General features: G+C 35.9%; 1 pseudogene; it reads right to left on the bottom strand.

Annotated features, from left to right (window-relative positions):
- Window positions 1-516: 516 nt before the first annotated feature.
- LOC114287867 (receptor-like protein 6) lies at window positions 517-4,082 on the bottom strand (annotated as a pseudogene).
- Between the last annotated feature and the right edge of the window lie 12,927 nt (window positions 4,083-17,009).

The following is a 17,009-nucleotide window of genomic DNA, read 5'->3' on the forward strand; positions in this document are numbered from 1 at the left end:
TAATTCTGTGTTTAGTTGAAGGTTTTGATAAAGGAAAGGGAAAATGTAAGTAAAATATACTAATATTTTACCTAATTTCATACACTCTTTCTTTTTCTTTTTTCATTTCCCTTCTCAAATCTTTCTTAATCTCGCACCCAAAAACAACATAAATAGTTAAGATCCAATTTACAATTCACATTTAATATCAAAAGTAAAGTATAAATTAAAATTTAATGTCATTATATTAAATAATTAACACACCCCCAATTTAATTTTAAAATCATATTAAACATAAAAATAAAAATCCAGTAAAACTAACTTCAACTCTGTATAAAAGAAAATACTATTTTAGTTGGGTACAGTATGAGTATATACTAGAACCTACGGGGTACGGTAAGAATTAAAAATTAAATAGATGTTTGGTGTACCCGTATGCAAAAATACCAATACGAATACAACATGATTGTCAAAATACTTTGCTTCACGGTTCATGAGCAGGCACGTTTATCCAAAGACAATGACAATTTGACACATTCTTTTGCTGCTTTTGCTTTGCATTGAAACAAATTGAGTCCTAAGCACTCTACTTCCAACTCTTCTCTTCAGGAGTGTTAGCCATTTTTGAAGCTGAACCAACGGATATGAGAGCCCCAACTGTATCTCGCATCTCCCTATGAAAAAGAAGAGAATGATGAAGAAGACGAAATAGGTGGTGATTCTTGACAATTGCATTTTAGGTAGTGTATGGCTTTCTTCCTATAGATATCAAATTTGGAACAAAAGATGCAGTACCGCCCGGTGAATGCTTTATCTTCTTTTGCATCCTCATCATCGTCGGAGTCTTCTGTCTCATCTAAGGGGTTTGTAGTGTTTCCTTCTGATTTTACCTTCACATCATTACAGCAGCTGAAAATGAAGCCTAGAGTTGGAGTAATCATCCATGGAAAGTTCTCAATGTGTGTGTCGCACCAGTGGCTCCCCTGTTCCCAGAACACAAGTAACCAAACAAGGAGTCCTGCACCTATCCCAAATCCCACGCCTGTGTATATGACTTCCCAATCAAACTCTGTCATCAAACTTGAACCCGATATGTTGGAGGCCGGTGTTGGTGAAAGTAACAGTGGAATGCAAGTAGTGTTCAAAGGAGCCCCACATAATCCTCTGTTTCCTTCGAAGGAAGTTTCTGAAAATGATTGAATTTGAGTGACTATTGGGATCTTTCCAACCAATCGATTAAATGATAGATTCAGGAATGAAAGAAATGTAAGACTTGCAAGCTGCTCCGGGATGCTTCCACTTAGCTTGTTCATTGAGAGGTCTAATGATTCAAGCTATGTCAAGTTTCCAAGTGATGATGGAATATGACCTGTGAGGACATTGTGTGATAGGTTGAGAACATAGAGGTATTTCAGAGCCCCAACTGTATCTGGTATCTCTCCTTGGAAACTATTCATTGAGAAATCAATGGAGGTAAATACGGTTAAGATCTTCACCAGTTCAAACTCTAACCCTTTGACGGTAACTGTCACTGTATCCTGATAGTAGAAGTGGTTGAGTTTCAGGAACTCATAATGCAGATGATCTAGATCTGATTGTCCATTACCCCCCTCAACCATCATTGCCTTCAAATGTGAGAAGCATTTGTTTGGCAGAAGACCACTGAAGTTGTTCAAAGCTAGGTCAATGATTTGAAGCTTTGTCCAGCTATTATTATGGTGCCCTTTACAATGAACGACTCCTTGCAAACTGTTGGATCGCAAATTCAGCACACACAAATGGGATGAGCTCGTCAAGAAGCAAGGGAAATTATCACTTATGTTGTTGTAACCAAGATTTAAAACCTCCAACTTTGTACAATTGGCCAGAGACTTTGGAATCTGCCCTACCAAGTTATTCCCATTGAAGTCCAATGTTATTAATGCACAACTTTTTGGGAATGTCCCCGAAATATTACCAACAAGAATATTATTGCGCAAATTCAGTACCCCAAGAGTTGCCATACAATTTTCAATCAAACACTGAGGTATAGTGTCACTGAATCTATTGTTGGACAAATCAAGAACTTGAAGGTTGCTTGCGTTACGTATTGATTGAGGGATGGCACCAGTGAGGTTATTATTTGAAAGAGAAAAGAAAACAGAAGAGGTTAGGTGGTTGCCAAGTTCTAGAGGGATAGAAGAACTGAAATTATTGCTCGAGTAGTCCACATAGACAGCTGATTCTGGTGGTATTGGGATTTCACCACTGAGATGATTGAAGTGTAAGTCAAGGCCAGTAAAGATTAGGAATAATATGTGTTCTTTGAATACCCACTAGGAGATTACGAGAAAGATTCAGATACGCGAGAGTTCCATTGCCAATATTCCAAATCCAATTAGGTATTTCCCCAGAAATTTGGTTGTTTGAAAGGTCTAAATAGGCCATTCTTGATTGGTTCATTAGTGGAGGAAACTCTCGCAAGTTGCAAGAGGCCAATCTTAATCGGTTGAGATGAGGAAAGTAAGACAAGCTAGAATTGCTCTCACTTGCACTGATTGACAAGTTGTTGTACGAAAGGTCAAGTCTCTCAAGATTTTGTAGCCTTTGAAACCATTCAAGCTGTATGGTGCCACTGAAGTTGTTGAAAGAAAGTGAGAGGATATTAATTGTTTGAAAATCAAACAAAAATGTGGGAATAAGCCCTTCTAGTTTGTTACTACTCAAATCTAGTGTATTCAATGGAGACAAGGATACATTTGGAAATCTGGCAACTTGACCACCAAATTGGTTGTTGGAAAGCTGCATTTTCTGCAGAGATTGAAGAAAAAAGAGAGACAAGGGAACACGTCCATTGAATGAATTATAAGCTAGATCGATATATACAATATTTGAAAAGCCTTCAAAGTAACTAGAAGGAACTGGACCTGTTAGAGCATTATGAGAGAGGTCTATATAGGTGAGATTCTTGGACATCTGAAAAGATGGGATTAGACCAGTAAAGTCATTAGATGAGAAATCCAAATAAACAAGATGACTGAGGTTTGCCATTGAATTTGGAATGGGTCCATTGAAATTCCAGACTGAAAGCTCCATCCTGGGCAGATTTCTGAGGTTAACAATAGAATCTGGTAATCTGCCTAAAAAATTCGTGTTGCTAAGCACAAGCCTCTGAAGGGATCCATTTTGTAGAAACTCTGGCAAAGAACCCTGAAGCTTTATGTTGTTTGACAAGTCTAGAGTCTGCAGCGTTGGTACTTGGAAAATCTTTGGCGGAAATTGACCTTCCAAGTTAGAAGAACTAAGACTCAAGACTGTCAAATTTGTGAAATTTGCAAAGAACTCGGGAACTGAAACAGAGAGATTGTTGGAACCCAGATGGATTTCAGACAGAGAGATTGTTTGAAAAAAAGAATCAATAGGGCCTGAAAGATCACAATTGGACAAGCTCAAAACTCGCAGATTAGGCAAGGAAGAGGAAATGGCCTAACACCATTCACTCCCCTGAGCCGATATATTTACGCCATCAAGATAGAGATTTCTAAGACCAGTGAGGTTCTGAATAAGCGTTAATAAATTTGGGTTCTCAAGTTGCAGTGTAGAAGTTCCAGGTAAGAAAATAGCAGATAGGTTAAGAGTAACCAACCTTTTCAAGCAAGACAATCCAATCGGAACCTGACCACCAAATTCAGCATTAGACAAATTCAGATATTTCAGGCTAATAAGGTTGCCGAAACTGGATGGAATTTGTTTCCAGTTGAAGCTGTTTTTAGCCAAATTCAGGCTCTCAAGAAATTGGAGACTGAAAAGACTACTTGACACGCCGATTCCACCTGAGGTCGATTCGCTACTCAGGTCAAGACCTGTAACATGACCAACTTGATCGCAAGTCACACCCTTCCAACCACAACAAGCTTTGCTTGGAGTCCAATTCACCAATCTGACAGAAATTGCAGGATTGATCTTTGATCCTCCAAACATTGGCTATAGACTGGAATGGTTCTAATGCAGAGGATAGTGAGTATGGTGATTGAGAAAAGCCAGGTAATGAAAATAATTCTCATTTTTAGCTTATGGTGAAGCACACAAATGACAACGAAATGAATTGCTAAGGTTTGGAGTGGTGGCTTTAAGATATCACAAAAGAGACCTCTCAGTCATGCATGTGAACTTGACTCAAAATATACTTGACATGAAGGCAAAATTGATATTGGCTTATACTGCTTGACAATGGACTTAACACAGAACTGTTAGGAAATAAAATAAGTTGAACACCAATAGTAGAATATGATTAAAGACTTTCTTGCACCAACTTTGAATGTTCCAAGTCCTGTGTAGCCGGACAACGATGGGGACAGACAGACTAATCAGCAATAGGGTATCATTTCACCAGAATTTCATGTTTTTACTGTATTCATTTTATGTGCTCACTAGCCTAATAGTGTGATAATCCTGTTCTGTATTATGCTAATTGATCTTTATTATGAATATGATTATGTGTTTGATATGATTTTGAGTGTCATTTACATGAATATATGTGGTTTTGAATTTCTATCTGTTCACCGTAGGAATATCTGTTCAACTTACTGTTATAAACTGAAAATTGAAGGCCTTATCGGCCATAGAAACCGAAATTGACTACGCCTTTGTGATTAGCGTAATTTTTAGAGCCTACGGTGAAATTTAATTGAAAATTGATTTGGATCAAAATAATTAGATTCATAACGATTAATTAAGCTTTATTATTTAACTCTAACCAAATGTGATTAGTAAGAGACTATATAAGGAGCTCTATTGTACTTATATTCATTTATTTGAGCTCAAAGCTGAAAATTGCTCTAAGGAAAGAGAGTGAGGGTCGGCTAGAGAGAGAGAGAGAGGGAAACAATTGGAGATTTGAGCAAGAGGCTTGGAAATCTTGAAGATTAACTCAAGAATTGGCTAGAATTTGGAAGTTTGAAGCTCCTAGGTGAGTAAATTCATAGATTTTAGTTTGTAACTTTGTGAATTCAAAGTTGAAGGGTGATCAAGAACATGAATTGAGTTAGTTTTGATGAATTGAGAGTCAATATGCACATGCATGTAGGAGATTGCCATGAATTGTGTGTTTGAGCTTGAAATTTGTATGAGCTAGCATGAATAATGTTGAACATGGAGAATTGGGCACCAATCTTCACCTGCATGCATAATTTTCATGGGTTCCATAATAATAAGTGTCATTTGCATGATTTGAAATAGAAATGAAGCCAAAAATCTGCATGCATGGTTGATTATGGAAGATATGGAGCTTATATGAGGGTTGAATGCATGAGCCTTGATTATACTAAAGAAATGTTGATTAATTTTGAAGATTGGACCATGATTTTGAGCAATTGGCCTCATATTGTTTGTGTACTCATGATATATAATGTGTTTCCCTATTTTGGTACCTTAATTCGAGCTTTGGAGCCTTTGAATATCAAGTTTGAGCCTCAAGAACAATTCTAGATTTTCCAGAATTTGGCATGTCCGCTTGAGCAGGGAAAGCGCCGCTCGAGCAGGTAATACGAGCTCCCAGAAGTTTTGCAGACATGGATGTCCGCTCGAGCGGGGAGCCATGTAGTGAGACTTTCAGCTTGAGCAGCCGACTTCACGCTCGAGCGTAAAAATGAGGTAACCAATACTTTTGCAGACCTCATGGGTCCGCTCGAGCGGGGACCCCTGTTTCAGAAATTTTGTAAAAGTGTTTTGTGTTTCATTTTCCGTTCTCTTTCACTTCTAAGTACTCTTAGGTATGCATCGAGCATTATGAATGAATTAAAAGAATAAGAAAGAAGCCTAAGAGGGATGTATGAATTAAGAGCGGATTGAATCGTTTGTGTTGTGGCCCATATGTGTTATGTAATGTGTATCCAAGGCAAATCATCCAGCCAATCACTGTGAGTAATATCTTAATAAAGATATTTTGAAGTATGTTATTTGTCCAATTACTTATTTCCCTATGAGTCTTATAAGTTTGTTAATTTGAATTGTGGACAAATGTTTGCTATGCCATATGAATGGGCCTAAGGCCGTCTGACATAAATGATAGTCTGACATGAATGATAGTCTGACTCGAATGACAATCTGACATGAATGATAGTCTGACATATCAATGAATGGGCCAGAGGCCGTTGGATATGAATGAATGGGCCAGAGGCCGTATGACGTGAATGAATGGGCCAGAGGCCATATGACACGAAAGAATGGTCCAGAGGCCGTATGAAATGAACGAATGGGCCGAAGGCCGTTTGACACAAATGATTGGGCCAAAGGCCGTCGGACAGGAACGATTAGGCCCAAGGCCGTTTGTTGTACATTGTTATAGTGCATCTTCTTTATTCGATATTATTCACTAGGCTTTCGCTCACGCTCATTCATGTGTATGTAGGTGAGCCAAGGGATGTCCAAACCCAGCCTCGGTGAAATATGTGGGAAACAGTCAAGGTTTTGAAGAGCCAGCCCAACGTCTCATGCACGAGACTTGTCTTCACCTTTTTTTTGTTCTTTTGTTATAGTTTTGTTATGTTGGCGAAAACATTGGATCACTTTTGTATATAAACTTTGGGTTTGACTGACTTTGACTTAAATGATCATGTATGTACAGTTGGTATGTTAATTTCCCTTTGATGTGAGTTATTAACGAATACTTATGTGAAATGTTATGATATGCATATAAGTACAGCTCTATAGACAAAGTTTTAAATATTTGCTTCCGTTTGGCCCCCTTTAGTCTGATGAGTTATGTCTTATACGGTTTGAGGTCGTAAGTAATCTCTTGATTATTGACCGATTATGTCCTTAACCCATAGGGGCAGATTCGGATCACAACAAATAGTCTCGGACCCTTGATGATACAGCAGGAAGTTGGATTTTAAGCGTTTGATTTCTAAACCAATCAATAAATGACATGGAATAATCCACAGTTTTTTCTATAGTCTGATGGGAGTGGGACAACTACATTAAAAAATAGAGGATGACGTTGCATTCAATGGTGGCAGACTTGGAATCTGTTCCATACCGAGATCGAGGTCGAGGTCGAGGTCGAAGTCTTCTTTTCTTAATTAATTATTAAAAAAATACAAAAATAAAAATAAACAAAATAGTCCTCATGTTTGATTTGATTTAGCTTTGGTGAAATGCTTAGAAACAAATTAAAGCTTGTAAGAATGTTGAAACAAATGGCTGAGTAGGGACACAGAACATAAACAAAATCTACTCTACATGATAATACTGTTGAATTGTGGAGTATAGACTAGGTGTAGAGGTTACAAGCTTTTATGTAATGTTTATTTGAATGAATTGGATTATATGATACTAACACTTATGGAACTGGTAATCTTAAAATTATCAATCCCTTTGAATAGTATATTATATCTCATATTTGGATTGGTTTAATATTATGAAGAATGATTAACAAAATTCTATCAATTTTGTAATCTAGCCCATTAGTCTGACTCTTTTCTTAATCTCTTATATTATCTCACCCCTCTTGGGATTCCATAGTCATTATATGAGGATACTAATTAAACCAAATGAGTAATCATATAAGGAAAATGAGTGGGAACACTAATTAGTGCTACCACTAATGATGTGGCAATAGGTCCCACCATGAATGATTTGATGTTTTGGCATTGGTGTTGTATTTTTTTCTTTTTTTATTGAGTACCATGTCATTAGTGGTCTTTTTAGAGCTCCAAAATTAGTGATCTCTATCATTGTTGATCATATAAATAGAATCTCTAGCCAAAATTATGTTTGAATAACATTACTACGTACTAATTTGCATTACCTTGGTATTTCTAACAAGGAAAATGGGTGAGAGCACTAATTAGTGCTATCACTAATGATGTAGCAGTGGGTCCCACCAAGAATGATTTGATGTTTTGGCCTTGGTGTTGTATTTTTTTTTTATTTTTATTGAATGCCATGTCATTAGTGGTCTTTTTAGAACTCCAAAATTAGTGGTCTCTATCATTGTTGTTCTAACAACTTAAATACGAATCATATTATCATGATAACTTTATTACGTAAAAACTACACCCCAAAAAAATATTGTAAAACTAACCAATTAACTTCATCACCAAAATTTCATCTTAACCAAATATCCATATAAGCCAATTATGTTCCATCTAATTCTCAATGCGTTTCGTCTCACCAAGAAATTAGATAGAACATAATTAGCTTATGTGTATCCCGTTTCTAATCTGGTATGATATGTACTAGCTGGTAAGATGTAGGATTGATAACTTTAATTATAATTAAACATCACAAAATCTTGTAATTGGACGAAACTCTTTTTTGGGTGTGTATGATAGAAATTTTCTAAATTATATATATAATTTATACTTTTTATAAAATATTGTTGACAATATCTATAAATTGTATCAGTTGCTTCTACTAAAATGAATTTTTCAAAATTAAAACTGATAAAATCATACTTTGATCAATTATGTCAGAAGAAAAATTAAATTGATTTGCCATTATATTAATTGAGAAGGATATATAACAAGAAAAATAATATAAAAAAAGAAGTAATTTTACATCTTAAAAAGTTAAAAAATAAAATTTTAATAAAATGTAGAGGAATAGAATAAAAGTTATATTGTTTGAATGTATAAAAGGTCTACTTAAAAGCTATATTGTTTGAATTTAATAAAAGTTATATTGTGTTGGGATATATCTCCTTATTGGAGTTTAAGACCCAATTGGTTTGTTAAAGAATTTTAATTTGATTTGATTTAGGTATAATATATTTTAATATATTATATCTAATTTTTAGAGACCCAATCCATTTTGGATACAACTAGAATTTTAATAAAATAAGTCCTAAATTTAACAATATATATATATATATATATATTGTTTATGGTTTTTGCTCGGGTGTGTGAAGAAAAAAAAACAGCCGTTTTTGTGAAGCAGCAGCACTTCATTGATCAATTTGTTTTGTGAGATAGTGCATGTGGAAAAGTCTATCTAGTGGCTTAATTGATTAAGGTGTGGAATCTTCGGTTGGCTACTTCAGTTTCGGATTCATAGTTGGATGATTTAGTTCGTTATTTTGGGTCTTCTTTAATTTTGGTTCTGAAAATTTTAGTTCATCTATTTGGTAAGATTTTTCCTCTTGTTTATTTGTGATTATTTGGAATTCATCTAAAGGTGATTTTGTGAGACCATTCGTGTCTCGTTTGTAATCGTTTGAAAACTTATTTGGTTGATAGTGGAATCGGATTTCGATCCCGTGGACGTACCTCACATTGAGGGAACCACGTAAAATTCTTGTGTTGCTTTTGATTTAATTTTTTCGCATTAGTTTTTATTCCCATTGATTGATTTACTTATGTGAAATTACATATTTTCCCTAACAACTGGTATTAGAGCTTACGGTTTATTTGAGTTTATTTATTTGTGTAAATCAATGGAGGGGAATGTGAGTCGTATGTCTAGCTTCGATGGAAGCAATTGGGTAACTTGAAAAACTAAAAAGAAGCAAGAAGACACAACGGAAGTTTCTACCGATGATCTCATGATCGTTTGTGAAGATGATTGTATCAATTTTGTGGACCAAGAGAGCAATTGGGTGATTGATTCCAGTGCTTCTTTTCATGTGACTTCTCGAGTTGATTTCTTCACTACTTACACCAAAGAAGATTATGGTTCTGTTCGAATGGGTAATGTCCAAGATTATCGGCATGGGTGATGTTTGCTTGGAAACAAATTTGGGCTGCAAGTTGTTGCGTAAAGATGTGAGGCATGTTCCCGACATTCGCCTCATTTTGATCTCTACTGGGAAGCTAGATGATGAAGGTTTCAACAATAAATTTGGTGATGAAATATGGAAGCTCACAAAGGGTTCTTTGGTGGTGGCTAAGTGCAAGAAGACTCATACACTTTATTCGATGCAAGAAAAAATTTGTAAAGGTGTTGTCAATGCACTTGAAGATGATACTTCTACCGAATTATGGCATAAGCGGCTTGGCCACATGAGTGAAAAGGGGCTCCAAGTATTATTCAAGAAAGAGCTTTTACCCGGTTTGAAAGGTACACATCTTAAAACTTGTATTCATTGTTTGGCGGGTAAACAACATAGAGTTTCTTTTCATAAAAATACTGCTTCTAGAAAAGAAAATGTTTTGGAATTGATTCATTCGGATGTTTGTGGTCCTTTAAAAGTTAGAACACATAGTGGTGCACTTTATTTTGTTACTTTCATTGATGATTATTCAAGGAAAGTTTGGGCTTTTCTACTAAAAACTAAAGATCAAGTTCTAGAAGTATTTAAGCATTTTCAGGCCATGGTTGAAAGAGAAACATGGCAGAAATTGAAGTGCATCCGATCAGACAATGGTGGTGAATACATTGGGCCATTTGATGAGTATTGTCGCAGCCAAGGTATTCGGCACCAAAAGACAGTTAAGAAGACTCCTCAACAAAATGGCGTTGCCGAGAGGATGAACCGCACCATTGTGGAAAGAATAAGGTGTTTGCTTTCACAAGCTAAATTGCCAAGATCCTTTTGGGGTGAGGCAATGATGACAGCGGTTGACGTAATCAATTTGTCTCCTTCCTATCCTTTGAATGGTGATGTTCCAGAAAGATTTTGGACCCGTAAAGATGTATCTTATGAGCACTTGAGAGTATTTGGTTACCGAGCTTTTGTTCACATTCCAAACGATGAGAGGTCCAAGCTTGACAGCAAGTCAAGACAATGTATTTTTCTTGGCTATGGGCGTGATGAATTCGGGTATAGATTGTGGGATCCGATCGACAAGAAAATCATTCGAAGCCATGATGTTGTGTTTCTTGAAGACCAAACAATTGAAGACTTTGGCAAAGGTGATCAATCGGAGCCAAAAACCAATGATCTCATTGACATAGATCCATTTCCTTCATCTTCGGTGGATGATGAAAATGGGGGAGATGTGCAGCCACCTATTGAAGATGTAGAGGATGATGCTAATCCTAATAGTTGAGCTAGAAATTGAGGAAGAGCATCCAACTCAAGAACCGCCACCACAACTTGAGTTGAGAAAATCTACAAGGGACCGACAACGTTCAAGAAAGTATCCTCCCAATGAGTTTGTGTTGATTTCTGATCAAGGGGAGCCCGAGAGCTACCAAGAAGCAATTGAGCATGCAAAGAAAGGTGATTGAAAAAAGGCCATGGAAGAGGAGATGAATTCCTTACTTGAAAATCACACCTATGATTTAGTGAAGTTTCCTAAGGGGAGGAAAATTTTGAAAAATAAGTGGGTTTTCAAATTAAAGAATGATGGCAAGAATCTGAGGTACAAGGCACGTCTTGTTGTGAAAGGCTTTAAGCAAAAAAAATGTATTGATTTTGACGAAATTTTTTCACCAGTTGTGAAGATGCCTTCTATTCGGGTTGTACTTGGCATGGCTGCAAGTATGAACCTTGAAGTTGAGCAACTTGATGTGAAGACCGCATTTCTTCATGGTAATCTTGAAGAAAAAATTTACATGGAGCAACCAGAAGGTTTTGTAGAGAAAGGGAAAGAGAAATTTGTTTGCAAATTGAAGAAAAGTTTGTATGGCCTTAAGCAAGCCCCGCGGAAATGGTACAAAAAATTTGGCTCTTTCATGATGAATAATGGTTTTTCTAAAACCACTTCGGACCATTGTGTGTTTGTGAAAAATTTCCCGGATGGCAAATTTATTATTCTTTTGCTTTATGTTGATGACATGTTAATAGTGGGTCAAGATTCTACCATGATAAACAGGTTGAAATTGGAGTTGAACAAGTCTTTTGCTATGAAAGATTTGGGACCGGCAAAGCAAATACTTTGTATGAAAATTGTTTGTGATCTCAAAGAGGGGCTAATTTGGTTGTCTCAAGAAAGTTACATTGAGAAAGTGCTTGAGAGGTTCAACATGGATAAAGCAAAGCTGGTTGGTTGTCCACTTGCAGGTCACTTCAAGCTTAGTTCAAATGAATGTCCTACAAGTGAGAAAGACAAGGAAGAGATGTTGAAAATTCCTTATGCTTCAGCAGTTGGTTCTTTGATGTACGCCATGGTTTGTACAAAACCAGATATTGCTCACGCCGTTGGTGTGGTGAGTCATTTTCTTTCTAATCCGGGTAAAGAATATTGGGCAGCGGTAAAATGGATTCTAAGGTATCTTCGAGGGACTTCGAAGGTGTGTTTGTGTTTTGGGGATGGTAAGCCGATGCTTGATGGGTTCACAGATTCTGACATGGCCGGTGATATTGATTCTAGGAAATCTACTTCAGGGTATTTGATGACTTTTGCAGGGGCAGTTGTGGCATGGCAATCTAAATTACAAAAATGTGTTGCTCTCTCAACTACCGAAGCTGAATTTATTGCTATTACAAAAGCTTGCAAAGAAGAGTTATGGTTGAAGAAATTTTTGCAAGAGTTAGGTTTGAAGCAAGAAAAGTATGTGCTTTATTGTGATAGTCAAAGTGCTATTCACTTAAGTAAAAATTCTACTTTTCATTCGAGATCGAAACACATTGATGTGAGATACCATTGGATTCGTGATGTGTTAGATTTGAAATTGTTACAACTCAAAAAGGTTCACACGGATGATAATATTTCAGATATGTTGACTAAGACTTTGTCAAGGGATAAACATTTGAAGTGTCGAACTTTGGCGGGTATGGTTGATGTCTCCACCTAAGTCGATAGGGGGAGAATTGCTGGGATATATCTCCTTATTGGAGTTTGAGGCCCAATTGGTTTGTTAATGAATTTTAATTTGGTTTGGTTTAGGTATAATATATTTTAATATATTATATCTAATTTTTAGAGACCCAATCCATTTTGGATACAACTAGGATTTTGATAAAAACAAGTCCTAGATTTAACAATATATATATATATATATATATATATATATTGTTTATGGTTTTTGTTCGGGTGTATGAAGAAAAAAAAAACAGCCGTTTTTGTGAAGCAGCAGCACTTCATTGATCAATTTGTTTTGTGAGATAGTGCATGTGGAAAAGTCTATCTAGTGGCTTAATTGATTAAGGTGTGGAATCTTCGGTTGGCTACTTCGGTTTCGGCTTCATAGTTGGATGATTTAGTTCGTTATTTTTGGTCTTCTTCAACTTTGGTTCTGAAAATTTTGGTTCATCTATTTGGTAAGGTCTTTCCTTTTATTTTTTTGCGATTATTTGGAATTCACCTAAGGGTGGTTTTATGAGACCATTCGTGTCTCGTTTGTAATCGTTTGGAAACTTATTTGGTTGATAGTGAAATCGGATTTCGATCCCATGGACGTACCTCACATTGAGGGAACCACGTAAAATTCTTGTGTTGCTTTTGATTTAATTTTTTCGCATTAGTTTTTATTCCCATTGATTGATTTACTTGTGGGGAATTACATATTTTCCCTAACATATTGTTTGAATTTATATTGGTCAGAGATTAGGGAACATGTCCTTCCAAGTGATTCCCATTGTAGTCCAACATCTCTAAAGCACAACTTTATGGGAACGTGCCTGACCAAATCATGAAAAAAATATCATGAAAATGATTATAAAAGATTCTTTACCTTTGGATTACACCTAAAATAAAACATCATACACTAATCAAGAGATGAAAAATCTTCATGATGCATTTTATGATTTTTTTTCATGACTCCTATTATTATTCTGCCCGAAATATTACCAGTAAGATTGTTATTACGCAAATTGAGTACCCCAAGAGTCGCAGAACGACTTTCAATCAAACATTGTGGTATAGTGCCACTGCCACTTAATCTATTGCTGGACAAATCAAGAACTTGAAGGTTGGTTGAGTTGCATATTGATGGAGGGATGACACCAGTGAGGCTATTATTTGAAAGAGAGAAGAAGATAGCAAAGGTCAGATTGTAAATTATTGCTTGAGTAGTCCACATAGATAACTGATTGTGACGGTATTGGGATTTCACCATGGAGCTGATTGGAGTGTAGGTCAATGACACTAAGACTAGTGAAATTATATTGTCTCAGTATTCCCACTAGGAGATTGCTAGAAATATTCAGCTACATTAAATTTCCACTGGTAACGTTCCAAATCCAATCAGGTATTTCCCCAGAAATTTGGTTGTCTGAAAGATCTAAATTGATAGTTCTTGACAGGTTCATTGGTGGAGGAAATTTTTGCAACTCGCAAGAAGCCAATCTTAATATGCTGAGATGGGGAAAGGAAGACAAGCTAGAATTACTGCCACTTGCATTGATTGACAAGTTGTTATATGAAAGATCAAGTTTTGTAGGATTTTGCAGGCTTTGAATCCATTCAAGCTGTGTGGTGCCACTAAAGTTGTTGAAAGAACGTGAGGATATTGGCCTTCCAACATCAAAGAAATATGTGCGAATAAGCCCTTGCAGTTTGTTACTACTCAAATCTAGTGTATTCAACGGAGACAAGGATCCATTTAGAAATCTCGCAACTTGACCACCAAATTGGCAGAAAGTCTATAGTACATCTTGTTCAAAAAAATATACGGTATATGAAAAATTAATGACTAAGATTGAGCCATATCATTAAAGGTGACCTGATAAATAGGTCACTTTTATAGTTATGAGTCAAAATCATATTTCTTTATAACTAAAATCAAAATTAATCATAACTTAGTCATAACCACATCTCATAACCAAAACCATTTTGTTCATAAGTAATATTACATATTTCATAACCATAATCACATGTCTCATAACTAATACCCTTTGGCTCATAAGCACACCACTTTAATCATAACCAATATCACATATCTCATAACCATTGATTACATATCTCATAACTATTACTCACATGAATCATAACCACATCTCATAACCAAGCCCTTTGAGTCATAACCAACATCACATATCTCATAGCCACTAGTCACATATCTCATAACCAACACCTTTTTGTCATAATCAACATCACATATCTCATAACCACTAGTGACATATCTTATAACTAACACCATTTTGCTCATAACCACACCACTTTGATTATAACCAACATCACATATCTCATAACCATTGATCACATATCTCATAACTACTACCCACATGAATCATAACCACATCTCATACCCAACCCCTTTAAGTCGTAATCTCATAACCACTAGTCACATATTTCATAACCAATACCTTTTGTTTATAACCAACATCACATATCTTATAACCACACTACACATATCAGATAACTAACACCCTTTTGCTCATAACTACACCACTTTGATCATAACCAATATCTCATATCTCATAACCACTGACACATATAGCATAACCAAACACCTTTTCACACCACTTTGCTCATAACCAAAATTATATAAATATCTCATAACCAACATCACATATATCATAACTACTAATCACATATCTCATAACCAAATCACTTTGATCATAACCAACATTACATATCTCATAACTACTAATCACATATTTCATAATCAAACACCCATTGACTTATAACTACACCACTCTGCTCATAACCAAAATCACATATCTCATAATCACTAATCATATATCTCATAACCTTTGCCCACATATATGTCATAACCACATCTCATAACCAACACCCTTTATCTTATAATCAACATCACATATATCATAGCCACTAATCACATATCTCATAACCACTACCCATATATAGGGGTGTAAATTTGGTCCACAAGTTCATGGCATACCCTAAGTCTGCTCGCACCCTGGGTGGGCCTAACCAGGCCCGAGCCTAAGCCCAACCTAAGACCCTACGCTATGCGTTCTAGGGCTCGGCCCGACCCTAGTGTGTTATGGAGTGTGACCCATCCCATGAGCTCGGCCAGAACTTTTTTTCCCCATCTGGCTCGACCCAACCCCAACAGCTCCCTACCCCCCTATTAGTACAACGGTCAAAATTTAAAAAAAAAAAAAAAATTTGAAACAGTCATATAACCGTTAATTCCACCAACAGCCAATTTTATTATTTTTATTTTTATATATATAAATTAACCCCTCCCTCCCAAGTCTATATATATATATATATATTTTTTATTTTTATATATATAAATACCATCACCCCTCTCTCATTTTATTTCTCACAAACAAATCTGTCTCTCAAACTCTCATTCTCTCTAAACTCTTAACTCTCTCAATTAATTTTGAAGTGTCATCCTTAAGTGGCAATTGCAATTGATCACCTATCTCTATTTTAGATTTATTTTTAGTCATAGTATTTTCATTAAATATAATAGAAATAGTAATATACAACGATATACTTTTTAAAATATCTATATACACTTATAGACATATATATATGTATATATATATAATTTAACTAAATTTTAATAAAAATATGTTGAAAAAAAATTATCTATGACGTGATTTTATTTTGGTCTCCTAAATTTTTTTCCTAACTTTTCTTCGTTTTTTTTTTCTTTCTCGACTCTTTTTTTTTCCCCTTTGATTTGTCCTAGTTGTACTTGCACTCTCTCTAGTCAATAATCACAAGTGATCATGGGACTTAGATTTTTGATGTGACAATTCATCCCAGGTGACCGCTCGAATGGTGAAAAGACCGCTCGAGTGAAAATGAGGTGCTCCCAGTAGTTTGCTTTGTAGGTTGAGAGACTGCTCGAGCGATCAAATGGTCGCTCGAGCGAGGAAGAGGGGTCCACAGTATCTTGTTTTTTAGGCAGAGATACTGGAAGGTTTTGTTCACCACTCAAGTGGTAACAAGACCGCTTGAGCATTCTGCGTGATATGCCACGTAAAAGTGACTTTTGAGATCATTTTCTTCACATTTTCTTGCCTTTCTTCTCTTCTCTCTTCTAGCTTTGAAAATCGTAGTTATATCTATCTAGAAATCTCTCATTCTACTTTGATTTACAACCATTTTCTTACAAAAGTTGGAGTTTGGGTAGAGATAAAGCTTTTTACTGATTGCATTGGGATTTTATGGTCTTGGTCTTGATTCTTGAGGTAGGATTACTTTTAACATTGTATCTCTTCGATTTGAAGATGTTTATGTGGTATTGTTATGACATTGATGAAGTGATGAATGTTTGAGTTTAGCATTGAAGTTTTC

Source organism: Camellia sinensis, chromosome 3, assembly GCF_055761805.1.
Source record: "Camellia sinensis isolate YWXY chromosome 3, ASM5576180v1, whole genome shotgun sequence".
NCBI classification, from domain to species: domain Eukaryota; kingdom Viridiplantae; phylum Streptophyta; class Magnoliopsida; order Ericales; family Theaceae; genus Camellia; species Camellia sinensis.